The sequence below is a fragment of the Zeus faber genome, assembly GCF_960531495.2.
Source record: "Zeus faber genome assembly, chromosome: 19".
Classification (NCBI taxonomy): Eukaryota; Metazoa; Chordata; class Actinopteri; order Zeiformes; family Zeidae; genus Zeus; species Zeus faber.
The window spans coordinates 18,409,362-18,414,361 of NC_137206.1; the positions used below are offsets into that span (position 1 = coordinate 18,409,362).

The following is a 5,000-nucleotide window of genomic DNA, read 5'->3' on the forward strand; positions in this document are numbered from 1 at the left end:
TGTGTGTGTGTGTGTGTGTGTGTGTGTGTGTGGGGCTCAGGCAGGATGTGGGTGTTTGTTTGCACAGATGCGCAGTGTGATAATTAGATGCCACATTAAATCTCACTGGTGACAGAATCTGCACTTCACATACGAGCATGTCTCTCGGCGCCCTCCTCCGCTCACTAAACATCCTTGCTTCCTCTGTCTCGCTCCCCTTCTCTTTCTCTCGCTCTCCCTCTCACTCTCCCTCTCTTCCCCTCTCTCTGGCTCACTCGCCCACTCAACCTTGTTTCCCCCTCCCCATCTTATCCACTTTTTCTCCTCTTGTTCAGCGTCGTGGGTGTGACTGTGTGTTTTTATATTCTGTCTATGAACATTCTTTACCTCTGTAACCCTCAAACAGAGACGAATAAATCACCATTTGGCTTGCCAACTTGGTGTGTGTGTGTGTGTGTGTGTGTGTGTGTGTGTGTGTGTGTGTGTGTGTGTGTGTGTGTGTGTGTGTGTGTGTGTGTGTGTGTGTGTGTGTGTGTGTGTGTGTGTGTGTGTGTGTGTGTGTGTGTGTGTGATGAGAGAGGGTGACCTGTAAGATCTCACACCAACTGCCCCCTCTTATCCGACCCCCTCCTTTGATTTTCGGGTCCAAATTTAAACCTGATAGAATTCCACGTACAAGGACGTGAGAACATGGTTTACAAAGTGTACGTTTGTGTGTGTGTGTGTGTGTGTGCGTGCTTGCGTGCGTGCGTGCGTGTGTGTGTGTGTGTGTGTGGGTGGGTGCGTGCATACACAGACAATGTGTTTGTGGAAACTCCAATACATGTGTTCTGGTTTCAGACTTTTCCCCAGCTCAGATAAAAAAATAACATTTAGATTGGACCCAAAAAAAAAAAAAGATCCTCCGACTGGGACCTGACAAGCAGTTCCTGATTGCACCAGAATTTTTGTTTTCCTTTTCAAAAAGGTTTATTTATATATATATAGTTAGCGTGAGAAAGAAGGGAATTGTGAGGAATTGCAAGAAGAACAACTTCTCTTCTTTTTCACGTCCGGACATATTTAGCACATTGGTGTGGGGAGAACTCTTATCGAGTCCGGATCAACTGTTTGAGATTTTGGTTTGGTGACTTATTTTTCGCGCTCCCCAGCGCTGGCACTCATCACGTTCTCTTTTTTCTCTCGTGCTTTGATTCCTTATCTACCTGTATTAGGGAGACTTAGAGAGGGCTTTATCGGCTGTTGGTCCAGCTGCCGCTGAAGGAGCCGGGACCGGACCTGCTATGACAAGTCGCCGTCGCTGCCTCAGCAGCTCGGCGCTAAGCTGTTCAACTGTTTGTTAAAAGAGGGTGACCTGTGTGCATCAGTCCCTCTCTCCCCGCCACGGTGATCCATGCGGTGGAAAGTTAAGGCAAACATGGTAGCGATGGAAAAGTCGTCTCTTTTCGGAGATCCGGCTCTTTACGACTGACTCCATTTTCCGCCTTCGCAATAGTTATTTTCCGTTCCCCCGGTCGTAGATGCACTCACTCGCTCGCCCGCTCACGAAGGTCGTCGGGCCGCGCGTACGTGACTCGCGATCCGTTCGCAAATCGAGAGTCTCGTCTCAGCGGACGCCCGCGTTCCCGGCCGCGCTTGCCGCTTCTCTAACAGCCCACTCTCTTGTCGGATGTGTTCGGGCCCAGCGACTCGTTAGCAAGTCGCGCCTCACTAGGTCCCAGACCTCCAGGGGTTTTGAGCAGCCCGCCGAGACCATATCTCACCGTGGCAGAGGGTTGCGCAACACGCTCGCGGACGTCGCGGAATGTTTGTGTACAAATATATTTCATTCACTCTGTGTTTATTCACTGTGTTTTGCCTGCCGCAAGCCGCTCGGGCGTTTTTGTGTTTGTGTTCATTCCTGAGCGCTGGAGCGAGGTGAGAGGGAACAGATCGGCAGAGCGCTGGAGCGCCGGCGTGTCACATCCTTCCAGCCTCCGTGCGTGTTCTCCGCCTGTAATTCCCCCATGCGCGTTCACTTAGCGCTCCACGTGCATGTCCCGGGGCTGGTTCCCGGCCTGCGAATACGTGCGTGCGCATACGTGCACGTGCACGCGGGGGGCATATGCGCAGACGCACACGGACAGAAGCTTTGATTTTCACAACCCTGGCAACCTGTAATCTCCCGTAATCCATTCATTATGTTTTTGTTTTCTTTTCTCCTGTTTGGGGGGGGAGAAAGGTGAATGCAAACAGGAATTCCGGAATACAAAGGAAAACACAGAGTGAGGCTGGGAAAGCAAGACCAGGCACTTAATTTTTTTCGGGGGGGGGGTGGAAGATGAGGGCCACTTATGTGCCGAGTGGATGGCATGTGTACATTGCGAGAGAGAAAGAGCGCATTGTTCATGTCGTATCAGAATGTTTGTGGGAAAGCGTGTGTGCATGTGGAAACTATATTGTTTCTCGCCCGCGCTACTTTGTCCTTATTTTTTGGGGGATGGGGGGTTACCTCATTTTGGATCACAGGACCTTTATAGGGTCCGCTGACCTCCAGTAACTTATCAGACTTTTTTTTTCTTTTTTTTTTTTTACCAAAGAAAAATGTTTAATGCTGTGCAGGCAACCGCCAGTTTAATTACTCCGGGCTGTTTTTTGTCAACAGTCCCCGTTTTGGGGGCTTTTTTCTGTTTGTTGTGAATATAAAATGAATTCCTTCTCATACAGCGTTTCCCTTCTATATTTTTCCCATCATGCTTTGTTTGTATTTCTGGTGGCTTGTATTGCATCGTGTTACATCGAGCACATAACACGCCGGCCAGCATTAACAAGCAGGATTTATTATCGAGTGAAACTATTTAGTTTGATCCAACCTTGGATTGTCACAAGGGGAAGATTCATTTCAGAATTACACATCTGAAACACCTTTTGGAACACTCGGTTGTCAGAAAAGTGTAATTTAAGCCCTGATGCAGTAAATCAGGCTCCCCCTTATCTGTCAGAAATGTATTTGCTGATAGTCGTCCCCATTAATTATATCATATATGAAAGAAAATGATTATTCATTAATATTTTGGTATGTTTGGTGCGGCTCTTGGTATCAGATTTAGTATTGGGGTTGTTCTGTGATCAGTACCTAGCGGTTGCTCAGTCTGAATACACTTGATCAGGCAGTAAGTGGCTGCTTCATATGGTTTATATTGAAAAGTATGTTACAGTGAGCATCTTATTTGGTATCACTCGTGAACACTCTCTGTCCACCAAGATTTGAGCTTCATGAAAAAAAACACCCTCTAAGGGCATGGATTGCATTTTCGGCATTACCGTTATCTTCCCTGAAGTACGTGGGCGGGGTATAAATTGATTAATTGATTCATTATCTGCTTTGGCAAAGTAGAAGATATAAGGGCTCGAAACCAAAGGCAATTTAACAGCTCTTTCTAAATTCTCATTCTTGCTTTCCAACATGTCTAACAGCTATCTAACGTTGTATGTTGGATCAGTCAACTGCAATGACTTCACAAATCCAAAATACAGAGGAGAGCAACTGATAATGCGTTGCAAATATGCAGTTAGAGAGTCTCGTTGCCAGAAAGGGACGGGCAGCAAAACAGAATTCTCTTCCTGTGCAGTAATTGGGTAGTAAGGCCTCGCGGTTGAGGCATAATGCACTTAAATGTCTGCAAACCCTGACGACGCTGCACGGCATTCAGATCCTGTGTAAATTATAATTTAATTGAGTTTATCAAATTGTCTGTGTGTGTGTGGGTGTGTGTGTTTTTGTGTCTTTGCGTGTGTGTGTGTGTGTGTGTGTGTGTGTGTGTGGGCCTGTCTGTTAAATGATAGCGTGCCTGCTTCACCACATGGTTTTCATTACAACTCCATGGGATGTTTGTTTTCTCTATTAATCTCCCTTCCTCTTTTATCAACAACTTTATAAAACTGCCCCAAACTACTGGCCCGTAAACACACAGGTATACACACACAAAAAGATACACACACACGTGCACACAAGCCTGCTGAAATTCTGCCATTAAAAATAAGTGATACTGTGTTAGCCCTTATAATTCATTGTTTTATCTCTTACTGCTGAGATAGTTTATTTTTTTTTCTCTTTTTTTTTCCTTCCGTTAGTTGCTTTTCACGGACCATAACTTCTGTTATCGTTTGTGTACACGTACTTGTGTATGTGGAAAACTGTTTCATCTGCATGTTAGTGCATATTAAAAGTTTGTATATGGCACTGGGAGGCCCAATGTGATGTCATTACAGTACATTACATTTACCCATTCAAATACGCTTTAACTGGAATGGCAATTAAAAAACAAAATGGTTTTAAGTAGGCATTATGATACTACCTTTTTACTGGGGATAAAAATCCAGACTCGGAAACATGAATGGAGAACAGTGGAGGACAAGATTGGTCTAAAATCTAGTCTTAATTCACCATTAATTATAGCATATACGAAAGAAAAAAAATCCTTAATAATTGGTATGTTTGGTACGGCTCTTGGTATCAGACGTCGATTTGGGGATATGATCCGCAGCTCGGTATCAGATCGATATCGTACGTTGCGTTGATATTCGCAATGGCTGTGAACGGGAGCCAGTTTGTGCCCCAGATGAAAGGGCCACATGGAATAACCTGCTCAACAAGCAGCAGATGTTTTCCAGCTGCTCCCTGCAGTTCTGACCTTTCAACAAATTGGCGTGTGTGTGTGTGTGTGTGTGTGTGTGTGTGTGTGTGTGTGTGTGTGTGTGTGTGTGTGTGTGTGTGTGTGTGTGTGTGTGTGTGTGTGTGTGTGTGTGTGTGTGTGTGTGTGTGTGTGTGTGTGTGTGTGTGTGTGCGTGCGCTGTGCGTGCACGCCTGCCCCTCCGCCCATGTCTGTAATTTGTATTTCTCCATCTTGTGGTGTCTTTATATCTCCCATAAACCGAAAATCTGTAGAAGTGGTCTCCCATAACATCCGATCCCAGAACCCCCTAATCTCATAAGGAAAGGTTATTTTTAGAGTTGGGTTCAGATTAGACTATCTGCTAAT

The 5,000-nt window shown here is 45.6% G+C and overlaps 1 protein-coding gene across 1 annotated transcript in view; it reads left to right on the forward strand.

Annotated features, from left to right (window-relative positions):
• atp8a2 (ATPase phospholipid transporting 8A2) overlaps positions 1-5,000 on the forward strand; it is a 62,397-nt gene that overhangs the window by 36,454 nt on the left and 20,943 nt on the right. The gene's annotated exons all lie outside the window — the stretch shown is intronic.